General features: G+C 46.4%; 1 protein-coding gene across 5 annotated transcripts in view; it reads right to left on the reverse strand.

The window, feature by feature from the left end:
• The window catches only part of GPBP1 (GC-rich promoter binding protein 1), a 71,549-nt gene that overhangs the window by 34,898 nt on the left and 22,244 nt on the right, over positions 1 to 14,407 (reverse strand). The window contains exon 3 of one of the 5 annotated variants that reach the window (XM_029073143.2): positions 3,197 to 3,400. The exons of 3 other annotated variants lie outside the window; for them this stretch is intronic. The gene's annotated coding sequence lies outside the window, so the exon portion shown is untranslated. Of the gene's footprint in view, positions 1 to 3,196; positions 3,401 to 11,941; positions 12,030 to 14,407 lie in introns of all 5 variants that reach the window. One more of the 5 variants, XM_029073142.2, reaches the window with a different exon arrangement.

A 14,407-nucleotide genomic window follows, 5' to 3' on the forward strand; every position in this document is an offset into this window, starting at 1 on the left:
GCCAAAAATACATAATTATATTATCTTTCACACGAGATGACTAAACCCACTACAGCTGCTCTCGGTATCTGAAGATGATTCTACTGACAGTTCACCTCGGAGTATGTGACGGAAAAGGCCAAAACGAAAACAAAAACTGGAAGCCATCGTCCCGGCCACACTGGACCCCCAGAAAGGCTGCCCCTTGTTGTTTTTAATGGTATTTGTTAGGCGCTTACTATGTACTAGGCACTGTATTAAGCACTGGGGGAAATTCAAAGTAATCTAGTTGGACACATTCCCTGTCCCACCAAGAGCTCAAAGTCTTAATCCCCATTTTACAGATGAGGTCACTGAGGCCCAGAGAAGTGAAGTGACCTGCCTCAAGTCACACGGCGGACAAGAGGCAGAGCCGGAATTAGAACCTCGGTCCTTCTGACTGCCAGGCCCGTGCTCTAACCACTAGACCGTGCTGACTCTGTGGAGACGGAGCAGCTAAACGGTACGTCGAACACGGCATTGTATTAGGTGGTGTATATTAGGATTCTTGGGGTCTCTTTGGCCAGTAAAATCTAAACAGAATCACTGCGGCGAAAGCACAATCCCCTCCCAGGGCTCTAACGTGCAGAACAATGGCCGAGCCTGGCGGGGGTCACGCCAGACCAGCGAAGAGAGACCAAGGCAGAAGCTCGTAGGAGCAGCAGGAAAGAGGAAGTGATTCTGAAGAAAACAGGAAGGGTTTCACAGGTGGAGAAAGCGAGAGCAGGAGCGCAGATGGAATCAGCAGGACGATTTGCCTGATACTGGTGGGAGGCACAATCAAAAGCCTGCCCACTGCCCGAAAACCCTGGAGAGCCGGGCCAGGAAGCCAGGTGACCGACAACACAAGCTGGACACCTGCTGCCACGATGATATTGGCAATTCTGGCGAGGGGGTGGAGGGAGACACCCCAAAAAACATTTTTTGACAGCACGTCTCAGGTAGGATTACTGCTCATTTTAAGGTTTGTTCCTATCCGCCTTCCAGGTTACGGTGCTGGGTTTCACAACCCTGATACTCACTAGAGATCCGTGCCTTGGGCCAAGGATTTAAATGCTAAAAATAATTTTCTATGACGACATTGTCCGTGGCTGATTAGTAATATTTCGACTAGGGTTTAAGAATACACAAACTCGGCTATTCCTGGCCAGTAAGGTACACTAATATAAAATTTCCTTACATTTAAGTTTCACTGTGGAATAGAACAACTCAAGCGTTTACAAAAAAAACAAAAAAAAAACAAATATACTGAAGCTAACATAGATTTGCTGTGCACTTGTCCAGCTGCTGAAATTTTGCACAGAAAAACCCACCTAGAGTTCCCAGACCTAACTCCCCTTATCGTAGTAATAACTAGGTCCTTTAACTACAAATTAACCCCAACCCACTTTCGCTTTGGGTCCGGCTTATTTTCAGATCCACCACAGATTTAAATGCTACGGTCCTCGGCTGGGTTCAGCTCATACAGGTTCTACCTCTCGCAAAATACATCCACAGTCAATCGTATTTATTGAGCACTTACTGTGTGGAGAGCACCGTGCTAAGCACTTGGGAGAGTACAATATAGCAGACATATTCCATTCATTCATTCAATAGTATTTATTGAGCGCTTACTATGTGCAGAGCACTGGACTAAGCGCTTGGGATGAACAAGTCGGCAACAGATAGAGACAGTCCCTGCCGTTTGACGGCTTACGGTCTAATCGGGGGAGACGGACAGACGAGAACGATGGCGATAAATAGAGTCGAGGGGAAGAACGTCTCGTAAAAACCGATGGCGACAATAGAATCGAGGCGATGTACAATTCATTAACAAAATAAATAGGGTAACGAAAATATATACAGTCGAGCGGACGAGTACGGTGCTGTGGGGATGGGAAGGGAGAGGTGGAGGAGCAGAGGGAAAAGGGGAAAAAGAGGGTTAAGCTGCGGAGAGGTAAAGGGGGGATGGTAGAGGGGGAAGAGGAGCTCAGTCTGGGAAGGCCTCTTGGAGGAGGTGTTTTAAGTAGGGTTTTGAAGAGGGAAAGAGAATCAGTTTGGCGGAGGTGAGGAGGGAGAGCGTTCCGGGACCGCGGGAGGACATGGTCGACGGCGGGACGGGCGAGACCGAGGGACGGCGAGGGGGTGGGCGGCGGAGGAGCGGAGCGTGCGGGGTGGGCGGTAGAAAGAGAGAAGGGAGGAGAGGTAGGAAGGGGCAAGGTGACGGAGAGCCTCGAAGCCTAGAGTGAGGAGTTTTTGTTTGGAGCGGAGGTCGATAGGCCACCACTGGAGTTGTTTAAGAAGGGGAGTGACACGCCCAGCTCGTCTCTGCAGGAAGGTAAGCCGGGCGGCGGAGTGAAGAATAGACCGGAGCGGGGCGAGAGAGGAGGAAGGGAGGTCAGAGAGAAGGCTGACACGGTAGTCTAGCCGGGATATAACGAGAGCCCGTAACAGTAAGGTAGCCGTCTGGGTGGAGAGGAAAGGAGCGGATCTTGGCGATATCGGAGAGGTGAAACCGGCAGGTCTCGGTAACGGATAGGATGCGTGGGGTGAACGAGAGAGACGAGTCAAGGATGACACCGAGATTGCGGGCCTGAGAGACGGGAAGGAGGATTCCCTGCCCACAACGAGTTTACGATCGAAAGGGGAGACAGACGCTGATATAAGCAAATTACAGATACGAGGCTGGGAGGGGAGGATGAATACAAGTCAGGGTGATGCAAGAGGAAGTCAAAGGAAAGGAGGGTTTACCAGAATGCAAATTAACTATGTAAATTTAAAAAGCAAAACAGCTCTGCTCCGGCCAGACCCAGCCCATATTCTAAGCTGGTAGAGTCAGACCATAATTAGCCAGTTCCTTAAACTTCCACAGGCCAATTTATCCCCATTTGAGGGGGGAATTTCTTGCTTGTGGGTGCACAAGAATTCAGCTAGGACATTTACTGTACATAGGCAGAAATTCCGTTCAGTCTGGAGGGGGAACGGCAATTCTGTTCAACAGCGTACAAAACCTTGAGCGTTACCCCAGGGTCACCGAAGGGGCCATCCAGCCCGATATTTGGTCTTCAAATAGGCACAATGGGATGCTTGGAGGCAGCAGGTACGGATGTCCTCCGGTGAGGGATGAACCATCCAACACCCCTAACATATATATAACACAGTAAGTGCCAACGTGTGGCTCACAGATGTGAGCATGTACCTCCTCCTGTTTTGGCGAGGCCTCTCTTCAGATTCCTGTAGTGTTCACTAGTGATGGCGCCAGGATCGGACCCCACCAGGCCCGAGATTAGGATGAGCTAGGTTGGGTGATGCTGGGACTCAGATTTCTGGGCCCTGGAGGGTGGTTATCCAACGCTGAGTAGATGTTTGTCGACTCCACTCCAGGATCCACTGATCCACAACCCTGAGATGTCCAAGATTGTAAAAATATATAATACGCCCATCAATTATTCATGCCGAGGGGTAAACATAGAAAGGGAAACTGGCACAGTAGATGGCCTGAGTGGCTGAATATTCACGTGTCTCCCTACCTTTCCGATCCCTTCTAACTCGGCCGCAACCTGCCACCAGAGGTAGAGGGATGTACAGGGAAGCTCCCGGGAATCTCCGAATGTGGTCGGGAAAGGAAGCCCGGGGAATGCTCCAGGTGGGTGGAGGCGAACCGAGAGTACAATTACCTCCTCTTCCCCCTGCACCCTCTAGGAGCTTTGCCCATCTCCATATTCCCCCTCCTCTGATAGGAGTCCAGGAATTTGAGGATCAAGGCCGGGGGAGGAGTGCTGAGAAGAGCCCTCCGACAGGCACAAAAATACCAAAAGGACTAATATTTGGACAAAGAAATTTATATAAAAATTATTACAAATCAGTGGCATCTATTGAGCTCTTACTGTGCGTGCGATACTAAGTGCTTGGGAAATCACGATTCAATTGAGTTGGTAGCCGTGATCAATCGATTGAGGGCATGTCTTCACATCTAATGGGTGCAGAGTGCTGTACTAAACACTTGGAAAAGTATAATACTACAGAGTTGGTAGGCACGATCCCCGCCCACAAGGAGCTTACTGTCTTCGAGGGCGGGATGGACATTAAAATAAATTAGTTAGGGGGAATAGAGGAGTACAAAAATATTTATCTAAGTACTGTGGGATAAGGGTGGGCATCAAAGTGCTTAAGGGATACATAATCCTCATAGTGTATTTTTCTGGATTCCACGAGAACTTGGAATGTCAGATCCTCCTAGGGGCACGAACCTTCCTGAGGGCAGGAATCATGTCTGCCTAATCTACTGAACTCTCCCAGGCATTTAAATAGCACAGCGCTCTTCACATAGGATGAATACCATCAAGGAAAACGCGAAAACCCCTTAAAAAAATAAAGATATACAGAAAGGGAAACTCCTCGTTAACCATAACAAAATCCGGTCAAGCTGGAGTCTCTGAAACGAGGGAAAAATTCCTAAATTCACTCCGAAGGCTAAATAGAACTTTCTGGAAATATTAATAGGTTAACTGCTCTTGCTATTCCGAATAAAACTCTGAAGTGCCAGAAATAGGCTGGTAATGTGGAAAGCTACTTTAAGTACTACATTGGAAAAAATTACAACATTCAGTCGAACGGTCACCAAACCTCTACAATGATGACCACCGAATTTCCAGAGAAACACTACAGCAGCAGTTCAAGCTTAACCCCACAAAATGTGCATTCCCATGGATACACCCTACACTGTCTACTGATGGACTTCAACATACCTACTCTCGGTCTTGACGTTGTGTCTTTCCTTACGCCCTCAAACTCTGAGGCCTCCCCCATATTTCTAGTCCTCTCCTGTCCCGCATGCCCGGATTTTTTGTTGTTGTTGTTTGAACTTTAGTAAGAGCCCAAGCTACTACTGTTGTTATGCATGTCAACCTATAGACAGCCTGACCATTCCACCATTTGTGATACAACCACATTTTCCAGGTCAGGCCACGGTCGTATTTCAGGGTTCACTTATAAAGTTAATTTGAGGGACAGGAGAAGTGGGGTTCAATCAACAGCATTTCAATGCTTCTTAGTGGGTGCCTGTGTGCAGAGCAATGTCCTAAGCACTTGGTAGTTCACCAGAAGCAAAAGACATCGTTCCTTACCCTCCATGGGCTTACAGTCTAACGGGAGCTAAGAATAACAGTACCAAAAACCTAGACTGCTATACTTTACTCAGCCTATAAAGGAGGAAAGTTGACAAAGTATGAGAGAGAAAAGCAATAAACTGAATAATTTCATCATCATGCTTCATGACCAGCCCTGTCAAAGATAAAAGATGATAATAGACAAAATCGAAAGCTAACAGATTGCAGAAAATAAATTACAAAATCTTCAAGGCAAAGAATTTTCAGGGAAAGGCAGACCTTACAGGAGGCATATTTTCAATTACAAAGAATATCGTCCATTTTCACTTAAACAACCGCCACAGATTGCCGAGCCCAAATGTAGTTTAATAGAATTTTCTGCACTTCAAGAGATGACAGTAGAGGCACAAAAAGTAAACCACCACTGATAAATCGGAATAATAACAACAATGGTATTTTTTAAGTGCCTACTATGTTTCAAACACTGTTCTAAGCGCTGGGGTAGATACAAGCTCATCAGGTTGGACTCAGTTGCTGTGCCACATGGGGCTCAGTCTTAATCCCCATTTGACAGAGGAGGGAACTGAAACACAGAAGTGAGGTGATTTATCCAAGGTCACAGAGCAGACAAGTGGTGGAGCCGGGATTAGAACCCAGGTCCTTCCGACTCCCAGGGCCGTGCTTTATCCACTAGGCCATGGGGGTGTTACCTGCCTAAATCCTTACTAACACTTATTAAAAAGTTGTAATATGCTAAGTACTGCACTTAGCCCTGGGGGCCATCACAAAACAAGTGAATTCAGCTCTTGGTCCCCAGTCCCAGGGGACTCTCACTCTAACACAAGGTAAAGGGAGTCACAGAAAATTAAAGAAGATAAGCCAGTCAGACAAGTTAGAATTCAACGAACAAAAATATTCACGGTAAAATATCTATGCTGAATCCTATTAAAAACTGGGCTCAACCTCACTGTATAATCACCAACGTCGCAGTTTATACTTTCGGAATAACGGAAATACATCACTGATGCAGAAATCTAAGCGAAGACGCTCGATGGATTATATCACTGCCTGAGAATAAAACCCAAAGGGTGTTTCCCATTTACTGCCACTATCTGGTAAGGATATCTAGATCATTCCACACTGTGGACTAATGAAAAAGTGGTATCCAAATTTTCCAGGTGGCTGAATGACCAACTCCTGGAGAATGAAGATATTGTTTGAAGCTTTGTGGCTGCAACAAAGCCCTCTATTAAAGCGAGAAATTACATCGGCCTCTACCAACGTGACCGGCAAACGAGCATCTCAATGAGATACTGTCTACCAGGGTGCAGCCATTAGGATGGTCGCCACGGCAAGGAGACGATAATACCAGGACTGGTTTGATGAGAATGACTCAGATTAAAGAGCTCCCTACCGTAGCAAGGAAGCAATGGAACATCAAAACTTTGCAGCTCCTTGTAACTCTTACAAAACAGATACTTATCAAAAGCCTACATCGTGAACCTCAGAGCAAAGAAAAGATCCCCCACAACAAGGCTGAAAAGATCTGAGGCAACAAATCAAACCAAAAACCAAGGACTTCAAGCATTCCCGAAAACTGTAAAAAAAAAGATCAATACAAATCCCACCTTCAATAACCCCATCTTCGAATGCGAATGGCCGCCATACAGCAGGACCCATATAGTCCACCATATTAATGAAATGTTTAGGTGCTTCAAAAGTCTGAGAAAAAATCCGAAAGAAGCGACATCATTACTTCAAAGATCTCCTTAGTCGCTCTACCATCCTGAAGAAGAAGAGGTCTCAAGAAGTACACTTATTTACCAACAAGGGAGTCAATCAGTCCTATCTACTGAACACTTACTGTGTGCACAACACCGTACGGAGTGCTTGGGAGAGTACGATTTAACAAGGTTGGAAGACACGTTCGCTGCCCACACCGAGTTTCCAGTCTAGAGGGGGAGACAGACATTAATATGAATAAATTACAGATATGTACACAAAGTGCTGTGGGGCTGAGGGAGCTGCGAAAAAAGGTGGCAAATCCAAAGGCGACACAGAAGGTGGTGGGAGAAGATAGGGTCGCCCTTCAAAATCTATTGGAATGACCACCACAGTTGAAGAGGGTGATGGAATCTCTAGTCAGGAACAATGGATGCGCTCCAGCCCTGAGACGGAAAGCGAGAAGGGGATGTAAAGCTCGGACCCCTGGAAAACTCTCTCAACCTAAGGAACTGGCTGAGCTGAGAGATTCAATGAAGTCCTAAGATTACTCCAAGATGGCAGGACTGGCCATATCAGAATTGCATGGGACTTTCTTATCTTACGCCATCACCAACGCGGTATTATCGTCATCAGGTGAGGGGTCTCGTTCAACCTATTCTATGCACCACGTGTGACGATCCAACATCGGATCTGGGAGTTGGTTTCACAAAACGGGTCGGGTCCTCCAGCTCACTGGCCCAAATCGATAGGCTAAGAGACATCCTTCAAACTCTTTTCATCACTCAAAAAGTAGTCTGCCCATATGAGGGACTGGATTCAAGAAGTTCACAGACAAAATATATCGAGGCAGGAGTAAAAGTTTAAAAAAAAAAAAATTCTAACCTAAATACTGCAGCTCTCGATGGCGGCGGTCAGCAGGGGTGATACGGGGTGGGGACGGAGTGGGATGACAGAGGGTCGGGCCTGCTGCCAGGGGAAGGGCCCGGATCGACCCCAGAGGCCATGCCGGGAGCCACATCCTGTCAGCAGAGGCAAGGAGGGGGTGCCATCACCTTATTTCCACCTCCAGTTTCAAGCTGATCTTCAAATCAATCAGTCAAAAGCAGTCAGCCCCAAGTCCAAGGTACTGTGCCAGCCTGCATCTGGCAAAGTGATACAGACGAACAAAAATGACCATCAGCAGCTCGGAGTTGAGGCCTCTCCCAGCTGTAACTTTAACCCCTGAGGTATTCCTCACAGGAATCTCCTCCAGAGATGGGAACACAGATAAAGTCTTTTGTCCCCCACATTACCATCCTAGAAAGAAGAGCAGTGTGCCTCACCTTCCTTTTGGCCCTCCCTGAAAAATCCAAACTAGTCTCTGGCAGTTGACGCTTCTCAAGATTAAAATCTTTATGTGTACAGTGATTCTTCTACCTAAAGACATTATCCGATTTCCACATCAGCAGAGCCATAATTCTACCTATGTGGCCTTGGACAAGTCACTTCACTTTTCTGTGCCTTAGTTATGTCATCTGTAAAATGGGAATTGAGATTGTGAGCCCCATGTGGGAGAGGGACTGTGTCTAACTCAACTTGCTTGTATCTACTCCAGCACTTAGAACAGGGCCTGGCACATAGTAAATGCTTAACAAATACCACACTTTAAAAAAAAAATCTCTCCAAAGGATACCTGGCAACCAACAAATGTAATTTCACTTCTGAAATTGCACCCATTTAGTAATCAGGAATGGCAAAACTACCTTTGAAGAAATGAGTTTCCTGAAAGGTTTAACTTGGGTTACCTAAAACTGATGTCTAGAGGTGAAAGGAAATCATCTGCCTGATGATTTGGCGGGGCTGGGGGGGGGGGGGGGGGGGGGTGTCAAGACATTTTCAAAAAATGGGAACTGCTTGCTATACGTTGCTGACTGTATTTAAGGAAAAGGTAAAAGACACGTAGATGGCTATGAGTCACTTTACAGCATAAGCACAGTAATATACTGAAAATAAGGCTAAGGAAAATGAAAGTTTCAAAAATTTGGGCAGGACTACACACAACCAAAGATGTGCATCAGCAACACAACACAGCAACACAGACCTTAATAAGATCGCTAACTCCGCTACCAAGGACTGGCTCCATTTGAAATCTAGAAAAGCCAATGCGTTCCAAATCTGCAGGTGCCTTTGAACACGTCCAGGTGGTAAACTGCCAATCAGAGAGAGACAGACCGTAGGAAGGCTTCAATAAAGCGGTGAGTACGCTGAAAACGACTCTGCAGCGCTTTGAGCAAGGAACGTGACCTTGGCTGATCGCTGACTTCCTTCACAATCTCGATTCAACGTGCACGAGTGGCCAAAAAAGCCGACCAAATCCTGGGCATCATCAGGTGCGGGATACAAAAGGCAGAGGTCTGATGCTCCCTAAAATCATGGTACGCGGGCACCTGGTTCTGGTCACCACATCCTGAAGAGGACATAATGGGGCCTGTGGAGATGGAGCAGCTGCTCTGTGGGCCGAGCTGCTCGCTCTAAGGGAGGCCGGGGGCAATGACCCCCAAAGCTTTTGAAGCTGGACTCCTCGTCTTGTTCATTTCAAGCCTCCGACACAACCTGAAAGCTTCCAAACCTGGGAGTCGCAAAGATTCAAAATGGCAGCTTTCTAGGCCAGTGGTTCTTTGAAGCCTGTTCCTTCCCGGTAGCTGTCTCCTCTAAAATCCTCGCACCTATTTAGCCACCATGTTCGGATCATCTTGTATCTACTGCAGTGCTTACTTAGGATGTGGTATGCATTTTAATAAATACTCGACACATTCTTTTTTCTCAACTTCACTCTTATTCTTCTTGGTATTTGTCTTCTCCCCACAGGTTATGAGCCAAGAGGGACAGGACCTGTGTTTTGTTTAATCATTTTGTATTTGCTCCACCACTCAGCATGGTGCTTTCAACGTAAGCCCTTACTATCATCTGTACTACTACTGAATTACTGAATACTGGGCTAGACCCAGAAATGGCATTTTTTATGTAAATTTTCTTCTATTTAGAACATGGTTAACAGATTTGCCTTCAAAATTTGAACTCTTCTGACTTCACAGAATGAAAAAAAAATCTTTTTTTTTTTAACTCAAGTTAAAAATAGTCCTACAAGTAACATATTTTTTACAATGAGAATGGAATATTGCTGTCAGGACATTTGTATTTAAAGGAAAGCCTCAAAAAGTTTCAATTTCTGAAATCTTTTCTCAAGAAATCCCAACAACTCAGTGTTCTGGAAACTTTCACTAATGTGCCTAAAAATGAACCCCTGCAGAAAAGCCCCCAAAAATGACTAAAGGGAAAAAAGGAAAATCAGAATCAAACTGTGGAAAATATGGCTATTTCCACATGCTTTCCGCAGGACTTAATAACGACTCTAACAGAGCTTTAAGAGCACCAAAATGAAAGAAAAGTACAACCACGTTAAGATAAATGCATCCAGAAAAAAGAGCTGCCTGAAATGCCTTCTACAGGCATCACAGGCTCTCATTAGCTTTGTTTCCCCGGTGGAGACAGGAGTCAGGACTGTATAAAGTTGCCAAAATTGAAAGGTCTGTTATCATCCTGGTTGGTGACTTTCTTCTACTTCATTTTGCATGGAAACATTTGAAGAAAAAGGAGGATTTAGGACTCCAGACAGATGAGGAAATAAAGGCAAGGTAACAAAGTGGAGGCCCAAAGAACACAAGAGGAAGAAGGAAGCAAGCTCAGGCCAAAAAGGTAAGCTCAAAAGAAAGAGCAGCAAACTCCCAAGGCTGGTTAAAAACCCCAAGACCCCAGCCATGACACACCAATTTCACAAGGCAAAGTGACAGTCTGCTTCGGTGTCGTGGAACAAGTTCATGCCCTCTCACGGATGCTTCTCTCAGAAGCAACCCAAAAATGCCCTAAAGAACAATTCAATCACACAAAAAGCTTTGAACAGTTCAGTTAAGCCTTCACAAAATGGGAAGTTAGAAATAACTATGCTATTTGATGAGCACTCACTGCGTGTTAAGCACTGTGCTAAGCGGTGGGGTAGATACAAGTTAATCAGGTTGGACACGTGGGGCTCACGGTCTGATTAGAAAGGAGAATAAATGAGGAAACAGGTACAGAGAAGTTAGAGTGACCTGCCCAAGGTCACAAAGCAGGCAAGTGGTGGAACTGGAACCCAGATACTCTGATTCCCATGCCCGTGCTCTTTCCCCTACCACCAAGCTGCTGCTTAGAAAGATCTTAAGTGGAAAAAAGTGTATATTAAAGGCCTTCCCTTGCCATTTTCCTAGTACGGTTCTACTGAAGTGTCAGTTTGGGATATAGGTCTCGTGGTCACTCAAGTAATAATAATAATGTTGGTATTTGTTAAGCGCTTACTATGTGCAGAGCACTGTTCTAAGCGCTAGGGTAGACATAGGGGAATCAGGTTGTCCCACATGGGGCTCACAGTCTTAATCCCCATTTTACAGATGAGGGAACTGAGGCCCAGAGAAGTTAAGTGACTTGCCCACAGTCACACAGCTGACAGGTGGCCGAGCCGGGATTCGAACTCGTGACCTCTGACTCCAAAGCCCGTGCTCTTTCCACTGAGCCACGCTGCTTCCATTTGGCAGCGTGTCTGACATCTAGGCAGCTGGACTTAGGAATGCACTGCTCCCCTGGAATGTGGAAGCCAGCTAAGAAAGGCATCCCTAAAAATTGCCTGCCTCCCCCAAACTCAACCGGGCTCACCAGTAAAGTTTGAAAACAGAAATCACACAAAGATGTTCATCACGACATGGAACATCAGGACACTCTATGATAAAGAGGAAAAGTCCTTTCCCGGGACATTTTTAGCGCATGAGCAGATGTGACTTCACATCACGACGCTAAGTGAAACCAGTCCGTTAGGTGACGGGCCCTGGACGTAGCTTCCTGCGAGGATCTCTTCAGATCAAGAGGTCCAGCTCCTGAAAAGCTGGTTTTGCAATCAGCCGGCCAGCCGTCAGTATTGAGTCTTTCACATCAATCCCAAAGTACAGGAGGCTACCTGGTAACGCCACACCTGCCCTTCAAACGAAAGCACACAACCCCTGCAGTGAACAAAAGGAGAAACTCTGCAAAGTTCCAATGCTCACCGCGGGAGTAACGACAACGGACCAGATGATTCAGATGGAACTTGCAATGCTCGAGTTGGTTCCAGGGTCCGAACGTGGGAAGAAGAGTCTGCAAATCAAAGAGATGGGCCAAATAAAGAGCCATGGCTACCTTTACTCAGTGGCTGTGCTACGTACCATCTTGTGATCACCAGCACGACCCAAAAGAAAGTAAAACCTCCTGAATGTGCCCACAGTGCACTCGTAGACTGTCAGAGAGCGCCGGGCATACACAGCGGCCATTTGTGGAGCAAACTGTGGGCCGGACTAGTGTCCGAGAAGTTTCGAGCTCTCGCTGACTTTATCACCTCTGCACCAAAATGTGGGCTGGACTACCCTCCGAGAAGTTCCAAGCTCACTCTGACTTTATCACCACTGCATTAAAATGCGGGCTGGGATAGTGTCCGAGAAGCTCCGAGCCACGCTGACTTTATCGCCACCGCATCGAAATGCGGCCTCCGTCCTGACACCGGGTCGGCTAAATGCAGAATTTCTGGCGAGAGAAGACATCCGCAGGGAGCTCTGTAGGAAGAGTTCAGCAGCTACATGGAACAAGGAACCCCAATCACAACCCACAATGTAAATAACAAATGGGCAGTTTTGGTTGTCTGCATGCTTATGGTATTTGCTGAGCACTTGCTATATGTTAGGCACTGCATTAACTCTGGGGCAGACACCAGCTAATCAGATTGGACACTATCCGTGTCCCACATGGGACTCACAGTCTTATCCCATTTTTGTGGATGAGGTAACTGCGGCACAGAGCAGTTAAGTGACTTGCCCATGGTCACTCAGCAGATGAGTGGAAAGGCTGGGATTAAAACTCAGGTCCTTCTGACTCCTAGGCCTATGCTCGAGAAGCAGTGTGGCTCAGTGGAAAGAGCACGGGCTTTGGAGTCGGAGGTCATGAGTTCAAATCCCAGCTCTGCCACTCGTCAGCTGTGTGACTGTGGGCAAGTCACTTAACTTCTCTGTGCCTCAGTTACCTCATCTGTAAAATGGGGATTAAGACTGTGAGCCCCACGTGGGACATCCTGATTCCCCTGTGTCTACCCCAGCGCTTAGAACAGTGCTCTGCACATAGTAAGTGCTTAACAAATACCAACATTATTACCCACTAGACCATCTGCTCCTCTGCCACTTCTCCAGGATACTGCCTATTAGACAGTCACCAAGCCATTAGGCTTGCCCGGATGAAGTCACCAGGATTGACTGAATGAAAATGACTCAGAAATAGACTAATTGCAGCCCAACAAATCCTGCACCAAAACTCCTTGCAGCACCTCGTGATTCAGGCCACAGAAAGGCTGACAGCAACCGACATCACGATACGAAAGTCTAGTTTCCAAATATGCACAACAGATGGTGGGCTACCAGGGCGGAAGTGATCGCAGTCTCCACAGATAACCTATAAATGAAGGAATTTCCACATGTTGTTAAAGGAATTTAATGACCCAGTACATACTATTGCAAAATCTCTAAGAGGCGAAGATGGTTCCAGCCTCGCTTAGACAAGCAGGGCATCTTGAAAAGATGGCAACAATACTACAGTTACAGATGGTGTCTTTAGGAGAATATGGAAGATGAGTACATGGAAAACATACGATACCCATCAATAAGCAAAGACATGGCTCATCTCCCAACTGATAAACTGTGCCAAGTACCGTACTGAGGTAGATACAACAAAACAAAATCCCACGTGGGACTCACCGTCTAAGTAGGAGGATGATCGAGAAAATCACCGCGGGTAAGTCATTTCACTTCTCTGTACCTCAGTTCCCTCATCTGCAAATTGGGAATTCAAGACCTATTCCCCGCTCCGACAGACTGTGAGCCCCATGTGGGACCCGATTATTTTAGTACAGTGCTTTGCACATAGTAAGATCTTAACAAAAACTACAGTCCATGTCATGAAAAGTGGCACAGCACCTAGATTTGGTAGTACCCCCTCTGGCATCTACTAGCTTCTACAGAGCTTTAGAGCTTACCAAAGCTTTACCTCAACAACTGAACCACCAAAGAGATGCTGCCAGCATCACCATCTTCAGGAAGAAAGAAGAAAGATCACGGCAACCATCAAGGCCGCTCACTTCTCTCCACTCTTGGCATTATCCTCGCCAGAGCTCTTCAAGCCCAGCTACTGAAGAAAAACCAAATTCTTCCAGAATGCCAACGTGACTTCAGACCAGAGATCCCACAGCACTTATGTGTACAGATCTTTATACCCTGTCCTTTCCTCTATCTGTAATTCATTTTCACATCTCTGTCCCCCTGTAGACTATAAGCTCCTTGTGGGCAAGGATCATGTCCATTCATTTTCCGAAGCGCTTGTACAGGGCTCAGCACACAGTAAGTGCTCAATAAAGAGCACCGGAGTGACTGAATTTCAGAGCACTTATCAAAACACTGAGCACCCACCACCACTGCATCACACTCTGAAAATCTCTC

The sequence above is a fragment of the Ornithorhynchus anatinus genome, chromosome 10, assembly GCF_004115215.2.
Source record: "Ornithorhynchus anatinus isolate Pmale09 chromosome 10, mOrnAna1.pri.v4, whole genome shotgun sequence".
Lineage (NCBI taxonomy): Eukaryota > Metazoa > Chordata > Mammalia > Monotremata > Ornithorhynchidae > Ornithorhynchus > Ornithorhynchus anatinus.